This window comes from Lathyrus oleraceus, chromosome 3 (assembly GCF_024323335.1).
Source record: "Lathyrus oleraceus cultivar Zhongwan6 chromosome 3, CAAS_Psat_ZW6_1.0, whole genome shotgun sequence".
NCBI classification, from domain to species: domain Eukaryota; kingdom Viridiplantae; phylum Streptophyta; class Magnoliopsida; order Fabales; family Fabaceae; genus Lathyrus; species Lathyrus oleraceus.
In genome coordinates this window covers 246,787,459-246,807,198 of record NC_066581.1, presented here as the reverse complement: position 1 = coordinate 246,807,198, position 19,740 = coordinate 246,787,459, and positions in this window count along the sequence as shown.

Genomic DNA, 19,740 nt, shown 5'->3' with positions numbered 1-19,740 from the left:
TCAGGCACATAGAAAGCATCGTACTGGTCATCCCCAATTTCAGATCCATGATGAGTAGACGCATCAGAAGGCTCTACATGATCCTCATCTCCTTTGCCTCCTACCGGTATCTGAACCAATCTCTTCTTGGTGGGGACGTAACTCTCGTCTTGGGGGTTCAAACCTGGTGTGCCATCATTCCTTTTTGCCCTAGCTTCTTCCTCCTCAATACTCTCTCTTTGGGCAATTACGAGCATTGTCTCCAACAGCTGATCCATTTTCTCCTGGATCGCATTGATGTTTGTCCTCATGGTAATTTGGTTAGCCTAAACTTGCTATAACGTCATCTTGTAGTTGCTTCGCGTCTCGTATCGGTGTTGATTAGTCAGCGTGACTGGATAAAGGGTAAAAAGGTTAGGTAAGTTTTTTTGAATTTTTATGAAGCGTGATGCATAATGAAGATGTGAATGTTATGCATATTTTATTTTCAGGGAATCGTTCGAATTCCATTAGTTGTTAGTAATTCAAAGAAACAAGAAATACTTAGAATAACAATAATGGAGTAATTTTTGAACGTCATTCATTCAAGTACATAACATAGGGGTCCAAAAAAGGCCATAATTCAAAATATATTTGTTAAAGGAACAAAATATAAGACATAAGAAAATTAAACTGCAGGTTTTTTGGCTTGAAGCTCTTCTAGTTCCTCTTTGAATCTCTTCAGCAACCCTCTACAGAGTAGAATGAAATTGGTTATGGCTGGAGGAGTGCTATCTTCCTTCAATTCTTCAACTGCGTCTCTTAACTTCCATGGTAATTCTTTAGCCGCCCAATTACAGAACCCCACTAGCCCATCGAGCTTTGCACAGAACTTATCCCTATCTCCTTGCAATAAGTCTATGGTCTTCTTAAAGGATTCATAATCTTCAATCACATAGTCTCGCTCCTTCAACCATATGGAGTTGTCTTGGTGTAATGACTCTAGCTGGTTCTTCCAATAGCTGGCAGACTCTTTTGCATCTCTTACTTCTCGACACTTTTCCTCCCATATCATGGGTGAAACCCTAGAAGCTTCGGTGGCTATATTCTTGAGTCGGCATTCCTGATCTACTTCTGCCTTTGCATGACGAACATAATTTGTGAGTTCTTTTATCTGAGCCCCAAGTGTATCTCTTATTGTCTTGTTTTCCTTCGTGGCTAGATGCCACCAACGCTCATTGTCTCGACATTCTTTCTGAGCTCGTCGTAATTGACCCTTAAGAGTGTCTAGACAATGGTCAGTTTGTTCTAATCCCACTTTAATCTTTTTCCTCTTATGCTCCTCTTTGTTGAATTTTTCCATATGTGCCTGAAGTTGTGCATCCTTTCTCTCCAGCTCCCACTTCATGGTGTTTTTCTCATTGATGGTTTGTTGGAGTTTTGTCTTCAACTCTTAATTCTCTTTTTCTAGCTTTGCCATGGTGGTCTTGAGTTCCTCCACTTCTTCAATAGGGACGTGGGTGAGCTTAGGTTCAGGAAGAGGTACAGGTGTCCGAATGACAAATGGCATTTTGATCATCTCCACCCTTTCCTTTACCCAGTGAAAATATAGATCTTTTGTAATCCCATTTGCTCTACCTAAATCAGCTTTCCCTTTTCGATTGACATTCTTCCAAGCCTCTTTGATTCGTTGGAACAAGCTAGAATTCTCAACCCCAAAGTCAAGTAACAAGAAAGCTTCCAAAGACCTCGCCTCTGGAGGGCCTTCCATTGGGTAGCCAAGTTATCTGAGTGATAGAACCGGGTTAGAATTCACACATCCTTGAGTTCCAATTAGTGGTAGATTAGGGAAATCCCCACAGCTCAATATAATGTCGATGTTGATGTATTCTTTGGAATACCAAGAAAGATCTTCGAATCGGAGTGATCCCAATCTCTAAGGCCAAGTATCATCTGTCTGTTCAACCCAAGCACCTGTATTCGGAAGATGTTCTAGAAACCACTGATATAATAAAGGAGCACAACAAGCAATCATTCTTTTCTTCTTAGTGTACCTATGGCTCATGTAATAGTAAACATCATCTAACAAGGTAGGTACTGGGTTTCCAGTAAGGAAAGCACAAATAGCATCCATGTCTACGAAACCATCCATATTTGGGAATAGGACGATGCCATAGATGACTAACGCAATAGAAGAGTAACAAGCGTCCCAAATTTCTGCTTTTAATAGGGTATGAGCTCTTTCCAAAAGAAAACTTAGCGAAAATCCTTTGGTATTCCCTTTGGTCTCTAGGTTAGCCTCTACTTCCTTTTCATCCATGTGAAGCATGCTAGCAATGATCTCAAGGGGCAAAGATTCATCTATCCCTTCAAATAGTGGCTTGTTCTTCATAGGAATCCTAACAAGACGCTCGAATTCTTCCAACGTTAGTGCTAGCTGGAAGTCTTGGAATGTGAAGCATCTTAAAGGTAGGTCATAGAATTGGGCCAGAGTGATTAAAGTTGTATGGTCCACTCTTTGGTTGAGGATACTGAGCAGATTGCCATGATTTTTCCCAAAGTTGATTATGTATACCGGGTGTGTCATACCCCAAAATTTGCCCGTTGGTATTACAAAGCATTTTCCAAGACCCTCTGACTTGTTCTGCAAGGCACTGATATCAAATGGACGAAAGCCCAGCTCACAACAGGCCCAATCCACAGGCGGCCCAAAATAGCTTGCTCGCTAGGCGAGCAGTCCCTTCGCCTAGCGAACATCTCATCATGCCACTCGCCCAGCGAAGCATTGGATCCAGAAAAAGCCCAGACCTAGCTTGCTCGCTAGGCGAGCAATTCCTTCGCCTAGCGAAGCTTGCGAGAATTTGAAGTTTTGGACCTCATTTTAAGCCCATTAGGTCACCACTACCACTACTATAAATACCTGCTCCTCTGCCACGAAAAATACAGACAGAGACGGACACACAGACCCAGAGGGAGAAATACAGAAACCCTGCTGATCCAGAGAATTCGGAAGACGGAAACCCTGAAGGCCGCTCACCCGCTCCGAAGCTACCGCCGCCCAATTCAATCCGGCTCGCCAATTCAAGGTTGCAATTCGATTGCAAACAGGTTTGCATCACTATTATTGGTTTATTTTCTTAATCTGCATGTGATATCGCTTTGTGTTCTCATTTGGCATGTGGTACCGCTTCATGTTCTTAACTTGTGAATGATATTATAATTGAATTCATAAACATATTTGAAGTTTTGCATGTGAATTTAAGTGTGCCTGAATATTGTGAATGCTGAACCATATAATTATGTATTGGATGCCATAAGCCATGTCGCAGGTTGAGGTCATACTGTTCTCAAATTTCAAACCCGTGGCCGCTCGCTAGCTCATCGCTGGGCGAGCCCGCAGCGAGCCTTCGCTGAGCCTTCGCTAGGCGAAGCAGAGGCGAACGGGACAGGGGCTGCTTTGTCTCTTTGTTGCCCATTTTATGTTTACCTAATCATGATTCTGCATCATTTGGCTTAACTTCCTGATTGTTATATTTATTTTATGGTGCAATTTTCCAATTGTATTTTACCTCAATGCTTTAATCCGTGTGTTGCATGGTGTAAGGGCTAGCATACTTCCAAAGAAATAACCAGCTAGGCATGCCGCTTTAGGTGTGGACATTCTTGAGGAAACGGCTTTTGGATGACCTAAGTTTAATATGGAGATTCATCTTGAATCACCAAGCTTGATTTTTAATGTATTGATTTCATTGACTTCCTGTGGACCTAATTACCTAACTGATTACGGCTATTTAATTAATTGTTAAAATCCGGACTTTAAATAAATAACATCGGACCTCTCTTTATTACCCCACGATTACGTAATACGGTCATGTCCCGCGAATATGGGGATATCCTTAGCAAAGACCCTTCGGTAAAATCATCATAGTCCCTCGGACGTTGCCTTCGAAAATACGATTTTGTCCCTCGATGACCCTTCGGTGTAGCCTACGGTTAAATGATGATCGTCCCTTCGAATGCTAAGGTATCCTTACAACTGTTGCCTTCAATGACCTATCGATGACCCTACGATGACCCTTAAACATCCAAAGGGTAAAATTACTTACTTCTCAATAGTAAGGACAGTTTTGCCCTCATAAGGATAGGAAACGTTCATAACGACCTTAGGAAGGTATAACTCTCAATTGCTGGATCATAACCTAAAACATTTTCCACCCTTTACACTTTACAAATCCTAGAAAATCACCACTTGGTATACATTCATACAAGAATCATTACCGAGTTATATTTTTCTAAACAACTTTCAAAACTAAACGAGATAACCACTTTGTATACATTCATACGAGAATCATTACAAAGTTAAACTCTCTTTTCGAAACATTTTAAAGCAATTCACCGACACTTTTCAGACAAAAATATAAGTGATCCAGCAATTAAGAGCCCATGGATAACCATGGATACAAAGGGTGCTAATACCTTCCCTTTGTATAATGTACCTCCCGAACCCAAAATCTATTGAGGTCTTTCCTGTTCTTTTCCACCTTTCCTTATTGGATAAAAGAAAAGTCGGTGGCGACTCTTGCTATCCGCGACATTGCGATAAAAAGCAAAACACCCAAAAGTCAGTTCACCGTATGACAGAACTGGCGACTCTGCTGGGGAGTAACTAAATATTTAAAAAGAGAGGTTACCTTAAAAACAAGATCACTTATTCAATTTGTCCGATTCATTTTTAAGGGATTGCTTGGGTATGTTATTCTTGAGTGAAAGATCCTACACCCGGATCTAGTGTACCTTAGGTAAGTAGCAATAGATCATCGCGACTATCCGGCGTATACTGGAATGGTTAAAATGATGGCTACGGTTAATGTGACACTTTGGTTGTCCTGATGTTCCTCATGTTACTTGAGGAAAAATTTGGCTTCCGCGTGGTGTCACCAAAGCATTAACCAGACCTTTAGAACCCTAATTGACTCATCCGGGCCATTAGAAAGTAGTGAGATAACTGACTTCGGTTCCGACTGGGGTTGGTTGATACTCGATACTACACTCTTTGAGATTGGACTTTAGGGAAGCTTCGGTCAACCGCTTGGTGTTGCACTGAAGTGGACTTAAAGGAAGGTCGATGATCTGAGATCCTTCTAGAACCCGGTTACTATTCTAGGACAGGTTGAACCAACTAAACTTCAGTGGGGAGGGTACTTACCTATGGAACTCATGCAAGCCTTAAAACCTAGGAAGGATGGTTGTGTGACTTGCTTGTGCTTGTTATTTATTTAACCTCATAACATCATAACATCATAACATCATGACATCATAACATTGTACTAACCATTTCAAGGACTTAGGGATTTAACTTTGCTCTGTTTTGTAAGGCTATGGCTCCCAGGAAGACCATCCGGATCAATTTTGTAGCAATCTCTCCTCAACGCAAGGATTTAGTGTCAGAACTTCCTGATCAGGCTCAGTTCATCAAGAAACACGGTTCTCTCCTCAATTTGGTTACCACTGGTTTCAAAGAAGATATGATGAGAGTTTTATTCCAGTTCTTCGACCCTAAACATCATTGCTTCACATTCCCAGATTATCAGTTGGTACCCACATTGGAGGAATTTTCCAGACTGCTTGGGATACCTATCCTTGATCAACTACCATTCAGTGGTTTAGAAAAGGTTCCGAAGTCTGAAGAAGTTGCCGCAGCTTTACACCTGACGAAGTCCGACATTGAGACCAATTGGGTAACAAGAAGTGGAGTTAAGGGCTTACTTGCCAAATTTCTGGTAGGTAAGGCCCGAGAATTCCTAAAAGCTATGAAGGTCCATGCATTTGAAGATGTTCTAGCATTGCTAATCTATGGTTTGGTGCTATTCCCTAATCCGGACCAATTCATAGATGTGAATGCTATTAAGATATTCCTCACTCGTAACCCTGTGCCTACCTTGCTCGGAGATATTTTGCATTCCCTTCACACCCGTACTATGAAAAGGCAAGGGACTCTCATGTGCTGCGTACCTTTGTTGTCTAGGTGGTTTATTTCGCACCTCCCTCAATCAGTCTTGAAGAATGATCAGAATCTGAAATGGTCTCAAAGGATAATGGCACTCTCCCATTCAGACATCCGATGGTGTTCTAACTTCAGAGAAAATGTTATCATCATCGACCGATGTGGAGAATTCCCTAATGTACCACTCATGGGGATAAGAGGAGGTATTACTTATAATCCCGCCTTAGCCCTACGTCAGTTTGGGCATGCTCGAAGAGATGGTCCACATGAAATGATCATTCAAGGTATAGTGTTTGACTATGACAATGACTCTCAAGGTCTCCGCCAAACGTTTGTACGAGCTTGGGGCATGGTGAAAAGAAGCAATTCAGGAAAGAAAAACTCCATTCCTATGGAGCCTTATCTCCGATGGGTACGAGCCAGAGCTCGTGAGTTTGTCATGCCATATCTTGCAGTCGGACCATTGATTGTTGAATCAAGTGTCGAAGGAGGTACTACCCAGATCATTTCTTATCCAGATATACCTACTGATGTTGAGGAACTAAAGAGATCCTGGACCCAGTTGAGAGAGGAGAGGGATACTTTCGAAACTCAGTTCAATGCAGAAAGGAAGAAAGTATTAGAGCTCACCAGTCAGCTTAATGAGGAACGAAGACTCAATGCATATCTTCGCCCAAAAAGAGGTCGCCCCTGGGAGACTTGAGCTTTCATTGTATTTTACTATTATTCCTTTTGTAATGAACATTGATCAAAAAAGTAGCAATAAACATTTCTCTCTTGTTGGTGATTTATGCAAAGTTAAATTCCAAAAGTCCTTGAAAACATTTCATGCATTGCATCGCATAACATAACATTGCATAACAGGTATTCTAAAGGACCATATTCTCACGGTCTGCCTCTTAAACAGAAAAATGGATCTCGAGCAAACTGTCAAAGATCTCCAGACTCAGAATGCTCAATTCAAGGAGATGATGCTAAGCTTATCCAAGGGGCAGGAGGAACTGAAGGCTCTTTTGGTCGAAAAGAAGAAAGACAAGAAGGCTGTGAGTTTCATTAACCCAGGAAGAAGGCGTAAAGGAAAGGCTACGGGAATCAAATTTGGAATCCCGAATGGTCCAGAAGATGAGGCGGAGAATGATTCAGAGGAAGAGGATGCTGATTTCTCCAACCCTGATGATGATGATGAGAAGTATGAAAATGAACAGTACTCTCCGAGAGATGATAAGTATAAATTGCTGGAAGAGCGCATGCTAGCCATGGAGGGTCAGAAGACGCCCGGTCTGGATTTCGAAAGTTTGGGTCTGGTCTCCGATGTGACCATTCCTCGCAAATTCAAAATCCCCACTTTTACTAAGTACGATGGTGCATCCTGTCCTCAGATGCATTTAAGGGCTTATGTGAGAAAGATTCAGCCGCATACCACTGATAAGAAACTGTGGATCCACTTCTTCCAAGAAAGTCTGTCTGGCACTCAGTTGGAATGGTATTATCAGCTCGAGAGCTCTGACATCCGCACCTGGACTGATTTAGCAACAGCTTTCTACAAGCAGTACCAGTACAATTCTGAATTAGCGCCTACTCGGCTACAGTTGCAGAATATGGCTATGGGATCTAAAGAAAGCTTCAAAGAGTATGCTCAGAAATGGAGAGATTTGGCCGGCAGAGTCAAACCCCCTATGACTGACCGAGAATTAGTGGACATGTTCATGAGCACACTGACTGGCCCGTTCTACAGCCATCTATTGGGAAGTTCTTCATCAGGTTTCACTGAACTTATATTGACAGGTGAACGGGTTGAAAGCGGCATTCGAAGTGGAAAGATACAGGCAGCTACCTCTGCAAGCACCAAAAAGTCCTATCAGGGAAAGAATGAATCCAATGCTGTGTACGGTCAAAAGGGTCGTAACAGGAAAAACCGTGACCACGATATTGGAGCAGTTACGATTGCAGCACCACCATCTCAAAACTTCCAACACAGACAAGACAGGCCGAGAAGGCAGTTTACCAAGATCAATATGACTTTAGCACAGGCACTACAGGGTATGCTAAAGGCCAATTTAATTACCCTCAGAGATCCTCCTATGAAGCCCAACACTACTTCTCCTCGTTATAATCCCAACGCCAGGTGTGCGTACCACTCCGACAGCCCTGGGCACGATACAAACGATTGTTGGCCGCTGAAGAATAAGATTCAGGATATGATCGACGATGGGGCAATTGAATTTGATTCTCCGGTTACTCCTAATGTCATCACTGCCCCTCTGCCTAACCATAACGAGACTGTCAATGCTGTGGAAGATGCTGATAGCGATTGCAACCTGGACAGCTGGATTTTCCCAACAATTGGTGACGGACTCAACAACTGGAAGGCTGAAGACACTATCCCGATTTCCTTTAGTCAGGAATAATTGTTATTGCTTATTTAATGTATCAAATTTGGTTAAATGTTTTGTCATTTTCATAAGCATATTCACATTCAATAAATCAATGGACTTTTTGCATTCAAATATTGCGCTCTTTATCTTTCCTGTCATTTTTCAAACAAGCTATGTTTTCTTGCACACACTCACGTAACAATTTGCCGATCCATACCCACCCTGGATCCTGTTGATAATAGTTTTGCTACTGTTCATTATGACTTTGAAAATCCGATCTACCAAGCCGAGGATGGAAGTGAGGAAGATTGTGAAGTCCCTAGAGAACTTGCCAGACTGGTACTACAAAAGACTATATAGCCGCATGAGGAATCAATTGAAATTGTAAATCTGGGTACTGAAATAAACAAGAGAGAAGTCAGAGGTTTCTTGGGGCACTCGAATTACATTGCCCGATTCATTCCACACTTGACTGCCACCTGCAAACCCCTCTTCAAATTGCTAAAAAAAATCAAGAGATGGTATGGAGTGATGAATGGCAAAATCAAGAAATATCTCCAAGAACCTCCAATTCTAATGCTACCAGTTGAAGGAAGACCTCTAATCATGTATTTGGCCGTGTTAGAAAATTCAATAAGGTGGGCTGGGGCAACATGACGAGTCTGGTCGAAAAGAGCATGTCATACACTGCCTTAGCAAAAGGTACCGACTGTGAAACAAGATACTCACGGCTCGAGAAAGCTTGCTGCGCTTTGGCTTGGGCTGCTCGCCGACTAAGACAGTATATGTTGAATCTTACCACTTTATTGATTTCTAAGATGGATCTCATCAAATATACATTCGAGAAACCTGCTGTCTCCTGAAAGAGTTATCACTGATAATGGTACTAAACTGAACTCTGCATGCAGTTCAAAATAAAACACCATAACTCTTCTCCGTACCGGCCAAAGATGAACGGCGCCGTGGGGACTGCTAACAATATCAAGAAGGTCATGCAAGAAATGACAGTAACATACAAAGACTGGCATGAGATGTTACCCTTTGCTTTTTATGGTTATCGCACTTCAGTGCGCACTTCGACAGGGGGCAACTCCGTTCTCTTTAGTCTATGGAATGGAAGCCGTTTTACCAGTGGAAGTTCAGATTCCCTCTCTAAGAATTATGAAAGATGCAGGTTTAGATGAGGATGAATGGAGTCAGACTCGACACGACCAGATAAACTTGATCGATGAGAAGAGACTTGCGGCTGTTTGTCATGGGCAGATATATCAGAAGCGCATGACCCAGGCATTCAACAAAAAGGTCAAGAGACAGGTGTACCAACTTGGCGCCTTGATGATCAAGCGTATCATTCTACCACAAGGTGGTCCCAGGGGCAAATGGACTCCCACATACGAAGGGCCATTTGTAGTTAAGAAGGTATTCTCTGGTGGAGCCACGATGCTTGCTACAATGGATGGCGAAGAGTTCCCGCATCCCGTGAACGCAGACATAGTCAAGAAAATACTACGCATAAAAAAGACCCGCTAGGTCGACGTACCTAGGCAAAAGTAAGGGCATCCCGGCGAACCAAAAGGGTTCGGGCAAAATTAGGGATAAACATATAAAAATGTACACCCGGCAAGTCAAAAACCTGGAAAGGTGGCTTGGGCAAAAAAGGGTATCCCGGTGGACTGAAAACCTGAAAAGGCGGTCCAGGCAAAAATTAGGGATTAAAGCGTATGACTATGTCCCGTTCTCTGTCAGCTTCAACCAAGTTCAAGGAACTGAACAAGCCAATCACTTCTATCCGCCAGCAGGAGATGAGATGCTCGAAGACATGATGACAGTAGTGGAATTAAAATCAATAGGACTTTCTTTGCATAGCTTTCTCTTTGTGTTCTTGACAATTTCCTCTTACTAGGATTTTTGTCTCCTTGTACACAGATTGCCTGTTCATAGGCCCTCTTTCAAAAATCAATGCAATTTTATTTCATTTTTACTCTTCTGTTTTGTTTGCATAAATGTCCATTGATTTGATTTGAATTAATATATGCATTTGAATATGATCAATGTTTATCAAAATACATGCATGGAAGGGCAATAGCAATTACTACCCGAATTCAGGATCAAGGAGAAGGTCTAACCATGCTTCCAATGAATCCGCTACCAATCTTATTCTCCCCAGCAAGCTTGTTTTTTTCTCAGGAGAAATTGGCACTATTCCCCGGGCAAAGCCAGCTATTTCCCAGAAGAAGTCGATATCATCAGACAGATTGATCATCTCTTCCATCCCCAGCCAGGCTCTGTTGAATATTTCCACCATCAGACCGAAATCAACAACCCCCTGCTGAGACAGGGTCATCAATACAAATATCCCCGACCAGAAGACGGAGATTTATTTCCCCCAGTAGAGTCCCCCGACGCATAATTCATTCATTTCATAACATATACATGCATACAATGTTCGCATTTATTTCAGACGCATAATTCATTCATTACATCATTTCGCATCACATACCTGCATACAGTGTTCACATTTATTTCATTCCGCATCACATACATTACATCGTTTCATAGCACGCCTACCAAGTTCGCAGGCATAAAACATCCCATGCATCATGACATGGCGTGAAGCTAACTTTATTTTTCAGGTTAATTATCCTCCTGATACAGTCAAAACAAAGGTCCATTCAGACGGACATCCTTATCAATTACATTCAGGATTCAACTACATCTTTCAGATACACTCCATGACAACATTCATTCTGACGTCCTCCTAACGATGGCATCTATAAGCCCATCCCAGACATTTATTGCAAATACAGCATATACAAATACTATCAGATATAGCCTAGCGTACGGTTCATTCTGATTCAGCTCAACATATGACTCCTTCAACTCAGATACGATCTAGCGTACGATCCATTCTGACCTTCAACAACTCAGATACGATCTAGCGTACGATCCATTCTGACCTTCAATAACTCAAAGACAGTCTAATGTACGACCAAGTTAGACCTTCGAGTCAGATTCTGCAAATACAGTCTAATGTACGACCAAGTTAGACCTTCAAGTCAGATTCTGCAAATACAGTCTAATGTACGACCAAGTTAGACCGTCAAGTCCTCGGACAACTCAGATAAGGTTTAATGTACGACCAAGTTAGACCTTTATCTCCTCAGATGCTACCTTCGGACAGGTACATTTCTGAATGGTAGTCTAGTATACGACTACTCCCTTACTCAGATGCTACCTTCGGACAGGTACATTTCTGAATGGTAGTCTAGTATACGGCTACTCCCTTACTCAGATGCTACCTTCGGACAGGTACATTTCTGAATGGTAGTCTAGTGTACGACTACTCCCTTTTCAGCAGATTCAGCCTAATGGACGGCTCATTCTGCTCAGATATGGTTTAATGTACGACCAAGTTAAACCTTCATCTTCTCAGATGCTACCTAGTGTACGGTACATTTCTGAAGTGTAGTCTAGTGTACGACTACTCCCTTTTCAGCAGATTCAGCCTAATGGACGGCTCATTCTGCTCAGATATGGTTTAATGTACGACCAAGTTAAACCTTCATCTTCTCAGATGCTACCTAGTGTACGGTACATTTCTGAAGTGTAGTCTAGTGTACGACTACTCCCTTTTCAGCAGATTCAGCCTAATGGACGGCTCATTCTGCTCAGATATGGTTTAATGTACGACCAAGTTAAACCTTCATCTTCTCAGATGCTACCTAGTGTACGGTACATTTCTGAAGTGTAGTCTAGTGTACGACTACCCCCTTTTTATCATCAGATTCAGCCTAATGGACGGCTCAGTCTGCTCAGATACGGTCTAATGTACGACCCAATTTGACCTTCGCCTCCTCAGATGCTACCTAGTGTACGGTACATTTCTGAAGTGTAGTCTAGTGTACGACTACCCCCTTTTATCATCAGATTCAGCCTAATGGACGGCTCAATCTGCTCAGATACGGTCTAATGTACGACCCAATTCGACCTTCGTCTCCTCAGATGCTACCTAGTGTACGGTACATTTCTGAAGTGTAGTCTAGTGTACGACTACCCCCTTTTTTATCATCAGATTCAGCCTAATGGACGGCTCATCCTGCAACTCCAATACAGTCTATCATGAGACCCATTTGGATCTTCAACTCAGAGACGATCTAGCGTACGGTCCATTCTGATTTTTCATCCTCGGCAAAGTCATCTGCCTAACGAACAGCTCACTCTGGTATTCAGATACGGTCCAGTGTATGATCCATTCTGATCCCTTATCCCCAGCAGTATATAGCATACTCCGACTCCCCGGCGAAGTCGACAGCATAATGGATGACTCACTATACGGTCTGATGTACGACCCGGTGTGACATCCATGTCTCCAGATATCGTCTAACGTACGACAGAATCTGGAAATCTCCTCGTCAAACTTCCTGGATGGCATCTTTAAGCCCATCTCCGTCAAGACTGATGGACAAGCGCAAATTTTTGGGGCATTCTAGTGTTCAATAATCTTTCACCTCCAGACCACGAATGGCATACACACCATTCTAACTCTCTCGGTTCAAGAATATTGAACAGGGGCAGCTGTCATACCCCAAAATTTGCCCGTTGGTATTACAAAGCATTTTCCAAGACCCTCTGACTTGTTCTGCAAGGCACTGATATCAAATGGACGAAAGCCCAGCTCACAACAGGCCCAATCCACAGGCGGCCCAAAATAGCTTGCTCGCTAGGCGAGCAGTCCCTTCGCCTAGCGAACATCTCATCATGCCACTCGCCCAGCGAAGCATTGGATCCAGAAAAAGCCCAGACCTAGCTTGCTCGCTAGGCGAGCAATTCCTTCGCCTAGCGAAGCTTGCGAGAATTTGAAGTTTTGGACCTCATTTTAAGCCCATTAGGTCACCACTACCACTACTATAAATACCTGCTCCTCTGCCACGAAAAATACAGACAGAGACGGACACACAGACCCAGAGGGAGAAATACAGAAACCCTGCTGATCCAGAGAATTCGGAAGACGGAAACCCTGAAGGCCGCTCACCCGCTCCGAAGCTACCGCCGCCCAATTCAATCCGGCTCGCCAATTCAAGGTTGCAATTCGATTGCAAACAGGTTTGCATCACTATTATTGGTTTATTTTCTTAATCTGCATGTGATATCGCTTTGTGTTCTCATTTGGCATGTGGTACCGCTTCATGTTCTTAACTTGTGAATGATATTATAATTGAATTCATAAACATATTTGAAGTTTTGCATGTGAATTTAAGTGTGCCTGAATATTGTGAATGCTGAACCATATAATTATGTATTGGATGCCATAAGCCATGTCGCAGGTTGAGGTCATACTGTTCTCAAATTTCAAACCCGTGGCCGCTCGCTAGCTCATCGCTGGGCGAGCCCGCAGCGAGCCTTCGCTGAGCCTTCGCTAGGCGAAGCAGAGGCGAACGGGACAGGGGCTGCTTTGTCTCTTTGTTGCCCATTTTATGTTTACCTAATCATGATTCTGCATCATTTGGCTTAACTTCCTGATTGTTATATTTATTTTATGGTGCAATTTTCCAATTGTATTTTACCTCAATGCTTTAATCCGTGTGTTGCATGGTGTAAGGGCTAGCATACTTCCAAAGAAATAACCAGCTAGGCATGCCGCTTTAGGTGTGGACATTCTTGAGGAAACGGCTTTTGGATGACCTAAGTTTAATATGGAGATTCATCTTGAATCACCAAGCTTGATTTTTAATGTCTTGATTTCATTGACTTCCTGTGGACCTAATTACCTAACTGATTACGGCTATTTAATTAATTGTTAAAATCCGGACTTTAAATAAATAACATCGGACCTCTCTTTATTACCCCACGATTATGTAATACGGTCATGTCCCGCGAATATGGGGATATCCTTAGCAAAGACCCTTCGGTAAAATCATCATAGTCCCTCGGACGTTGCCTTCGAAAATACGATTTTGTCCCTCGATGACCCTTCGGTGTAGCCTACGGTTAAATGATGATCGTCCCTTCGAATGCTAAGGTATCCTTACAACTGTTGCCTTCAATGACCTATCGATGACCCTACGATGACCCTTAAACATCCAAAGGGTAAAATTACTTACTTCTCAATAGTAAGGACAGTTTTGCCCTCATAAGGATAGGAAACGTTCATAACGACCTTAGGAAGGTATAACTCTCAATTGCTGGATCATAACCTAAAACATTTTCCACCCTTTACACTTTACAAATCCTAGAAAATCACCACTTGGTGTACATTCATACAAGAATCATTACCGAGTTATATTTTTCTAAACAACTTTCAAAACTAAACGAGATAACCACTTTGTATACATTCATACGAGAATCATTACAAAGTTAAACTCTCTTTTCGAAACATTTTAAAGCAATTCACCGACACTTTTCAGACAAAAATATATGTGATCCAGCAATTAAGAGCCCATGGATAACCATGGATACAAAGGGTGCTAATACCTTCCCTTTGTATAATGTACCTCCCGAACCCAAAATCTATTGAGGTCTTTCCTGTTCTTTTCCACCTTTCCTTATTGGATAAAAGAAAAGTCGGTGGCGACTCTTGCTATCCGCGACATTGCGATAAAAAGCAAAACACCCAAAAGTCAGTTCACCGTATGACAGGGTGCATCTGAGAGACCAAGTCACGTAAGCTCCTTAGATCGGGATCTTTGAACTTGAAAGAGTAAATGCTTCTTTTGCTTGATTCCATGTTTCTTGAATTCCTGCAACTTATGACACTCAGATTCCTTGGAAATAAAATAATATGAATGTCATGCTATGAATGATGTTATGCATGCCACAGGTAGGTCAACATACAAACCGTGAGAGTGGGTATTCTTGGTTACTAAACAAAACCCTTTTGGGAGGATGCTAAAGTTAAAAGGTTCCCAAAGTCATCAATAACTATTTAGGAAAGTTATTGTCATGACGAAAACTCATATGCCAACAACATCCCCAAAAAGAGTCTCGTCTGGGTGAGGCCTTCATATGGTCCCAAAGAGGAAGACTCCTAGTGGGTCCATACAACTCTCGAGTCCAAGGTTCTAATAAGGTTCTCAGAGTCATAGATCGAGGTTGGGAATACTACTGTAAGGTAGTAATACGCCCAAGGGATCTCATCTGATTGGGGCTTTCGTATTAACCTAATAAGTCTGGGGCTTTTCAGGTAAATACTACATAACCACCAGATATAATGGGTTAAAAGGTCCATGGAGTCATTGATCCAACTTGAGAATACTATCGTCGTGACGAAAACTCGTCGGGCAATAATATCTCAAGAGAATCTCCTCTAGGCGGGGTCTTCATATCTTCCCAACAAGGAAGACTCCTTGTGGGCGCCCATTACGCAACCACCAACTTAATCTTATGGTTTTTTCTCAGACTCGGATGGAGAGCCTATCTCACAAAGTATCACCAACCAGAGAACCCCAATAATACATAGCCAAAAAAACACCATACAATAATTATGACAGCATAATAATAACAAAATAAATAACAAACAGATAAACAAAATTAACACATAATACATCAATTAAACTAAATTAGGCTTCACTCTCTTTCGCTTGGAGCTAATCCCCAGCAGAGTCGTCATCTGTCGCATCTCAAAAAATATGATTCCTCGCGATGGTCGCGGAAATTTTTAATGTTCGAACAGAGTCGCCACCGAACTTTATTTATCCCAATAAAGGGATAGGAAAATATCGATAAAACCTTTGGAAAATAGAATAATGGTCTTCGCGCAACCATATTCGGGTTCGGGAGTGGATTACACAAGAGGAAGGTATTAGCACCCCTTACGTCCGTTGTACTCAACGGGAACCTTTTAGCTCTAATTTGTGTTTCGAGTGTTAATTTGTGTTTGTTTGTTATCTTTGGATTATAAAATATTGAAAATAGAAATGGATGAGAATCTTAGAAAGGAGAAACGGGAGGTTTTTTATTAGTGTGCTCGCGAAGATACAACAATCTCCTGCCTACGTATCCTTATGGTGAAATAAGGAAATCAGAGCATTCGTAGTTCGGGGATCTACGGTTTGTGTGTTTTTTAGTGAACAACTGTTTAGATCACGTTCTAATGCCTAAACGTTGGCTTGTCTACTCTCGGCGGAGGCTTAAGCATTGGTTTGTTATGCACGTTAGGAAGGATTAAACAACTTCTTTTTGAAAAGAGTTTTGGTCACATGGAGGTGACAAGTTTAGTTAATATGTTGGATGTTTTTGATTGGTTGAGATGTTTTTGGTTGGATGACGATTACTCGGATGGTTGAGTAAGACAACTCATATCCTAACAGTCGGGAAAGGGAATAAAAGACTCTAGACCACTTTCTTTTTCATCCTTAATTATAGACAGGATATAATAATTAAGGTGTTTTGAATGGATGACGAATACTCGGACAATTGAATAAGATAACTCATATCCCAATGATCGGGAAAAGGAAAAGAAGACCTTAGACCGTTTTCTGTCTCATATCCAAGCATTTGAGAAGAGGAATTGAAAACTCAAAACCATCTCCTTTTTCGTACAGTTTGTTACGAAAATGATTTGATTAAGTTGTATGTTTGTAAAAATAACAATTGTTTGACTGATCGAGTAAGAGAACTCGTATTCAAACAATTGGGGAGAGAAGTCTAAAACTCAAAGTCATCTCCTTTTTTCATTTTATTATTATGAAAGTGTTTTGATTTTATCGGGGTTTGGAAGTTTGTAGAGGGACGACAATTATTTGGCTAACCAAGTAAAAGAACTTGTATTCAAATAGTCATGGAGAAAAAATCGAAGACTCAAAGTTATCTCCCTTTTGGTTTCTTATTATGAAAGAATTTAATTTATTTGTTCTTAAGTGGATCAGAAATGACGATTATTCGATTAACCGGGTAAAAGGATTCGTGTTCAAATAATTGTGGAGAGGAGTTGAAAACTCAAAGGCATCTCCTCTTATTCCTAAATGAAATAGTATTTAATTGTGATTAGGTATTTTAATTTAATTTTAATAAAGAATATTCGATTTTGGATCGAGGTTTAAAATTTATATTTTGTGAATGAATTGAATTTATTTAGTTGATGGTTCATCTAATCGATTAATTAAAATCGAATATGTCTCATTGTAAGAAGGCCCAAGAGTAAGCCATGTGAGGTTGATGGCGATGCTTTAAAAGCAATTGTCTTACAAAGGTGTTTAAAAATGGGTTCGATTTTGAATCGAGAAATATATGATTTATTTTCGAAATTAGTTTGAATGATTTTAAATCGGTGAAATCGACATAATCTTGTCACAATTATAACACGTCATACATATGCATTCAAGACTTGAAACAAATGAGTAAATACAAAATAATAATGCACACACATTCCACAAAAATAAGTAATTATTTAAATTATAAACGATAGTAATAATAATATAATTAATTAATTAAATAATTAATGGATTATTTGATTAAATAATATAAGCAATTAAATAGTAATGATATAAATAAATAATTAAATAATTATCATTAGGTATAATAATAATAATAATATATATATATATATATATATATATATATATATATATATATATATATATATATATATATATATATATATATATATATATATATATATATATATATATATATATATATATATATATATATATATATATATAAATTTTGAAAGATAGAAAATGAAAGAAAACAAAAAAAGAGTAAGAATAAATGGGCTTGAAATGAAAAGCCCAAATCTGGGCGTGATACTGAATAGCAAGGGGGGTGTTAATAGAGTAAAAGAAAAATAAAATCCAAACAAAATATGGGCCTAGGTTGAACTGGCCCAAAACGAAGCCAACAAGGCCCTTAAGGTCTGGTCAACTATGTTGACCCACGGATATGTCCAGACCGTTAGATCTGGAGACTTGACCCAGTCAACAAATCAAGCGGATGGGTTGAGAGAGTACACCACCATACGGTGGGGGATCCACACGGGATCCCCTGGTTGACTCAGCAGTCAACCACGCGTGGCGCGTTCTGGAGAGGCCATTTGGCCTCCACGCGTTAACTCTCACCATCATATAAAGCAATCTTGAGAGAGAGAGAGAGAGAGAGCATTCATTTGCTCATTTTCCTTCTCTCTCTTCAATTTAAATCTCAGAGTTTCTCTACAGCTCTCGCCCCTTTTCTCCGTCACACACCACGGCCAGCACCTTCCGGAGAAGACAGTGGTGGCGCCTTCTTCTCCGGCGACCCCCACCCCAAAACCTAAATGTCTAAACACAAACCCCACCTCTTTTTGGCCGGTGAATCCAAATCCATCCCCGTTTCTTCCAAAACCTCTCTCAAACGGCTGGATCGGCGCTCCAAAAAAGAACACAAACCTAAACTTTAACTTCAACAATCTCTCACGCAACCAACGAACCCTAATTCGTTCTAACAACGAATCAGAACCTAAACACCAACCATCATCTGTTGAAACCCTAACCCTAAGTTTTGAGATTTAACCTTCTATAGTCATGATTTAAAGAAGATAACATGGGGTTTCTATTATGTTTGGCAAGGCGAGTACAATGGTGTAAAGAATTTGAACAAGAAAGAGGGTTTTACTTGATCGAAGTCAATCGCCGGTGACGCTTCCCCGCTCCGTTTGAGATAAGTCTTCCCTTCCCTTTGATTTCTCCTCGTCTTCCTCTTATCTGCCTTCGCTTTTGGATGCTCTTTTTTGAATTTTAGGGTTATCTCTCTTTTTGTAGAAATTAACATTGTTCTCTCTTTGTGTGTTCTCTGTCTTTTGAATGCTAGGTGTTTTGATGTTTTACAAAATTTATTTTTTGATTGCTTCTTTTTTGATTCAACCCCCCTGTTCATTGTGTTCTCTTCTGGTATATATGATGATTTTTTTAAGTCCTGAGCTCACTTGTTAGGTTATCTTTTCCATCCAGATTTTATGGGATTGTTATCTCGTGGATTCAAAGTTGTTTGATTTGGTGTTCGTTATGATCTTCTGGGCAAAGCTTTAATCTGTTTAATTCACCAATTTATTTTCCAGCTTTTTTTAAGTGCTTATTTGAAAAGACTTTTAACCTTTGAATTATTTTTGCAGGTCACACAAAGGTGAGAAGACCTTGATTGAAAGGAGTCTGGGCCTGCTCTAGTTGGAGGTTGGATTTGGGGGCGCTTCACTTCAACAGGGGTTTTGGCAAATGGCTTTTTTTGAGGACTTTGTTTTCAGTCTGCTGGATTTACAGCAGTTTTGGTTTTCAAGTCTTGGTTTTGTAATTTTGGACCTTTTCTTTGGATAATTATGTAAACGTTTTTGGACTACTTGTAACATTTTGGATTAGAATTCAATTATGCAATTAATCTCTTTTTAAACATTTTAAGCTTTATCTCAATTTTTATTTAGAAACTTGTTTGGGT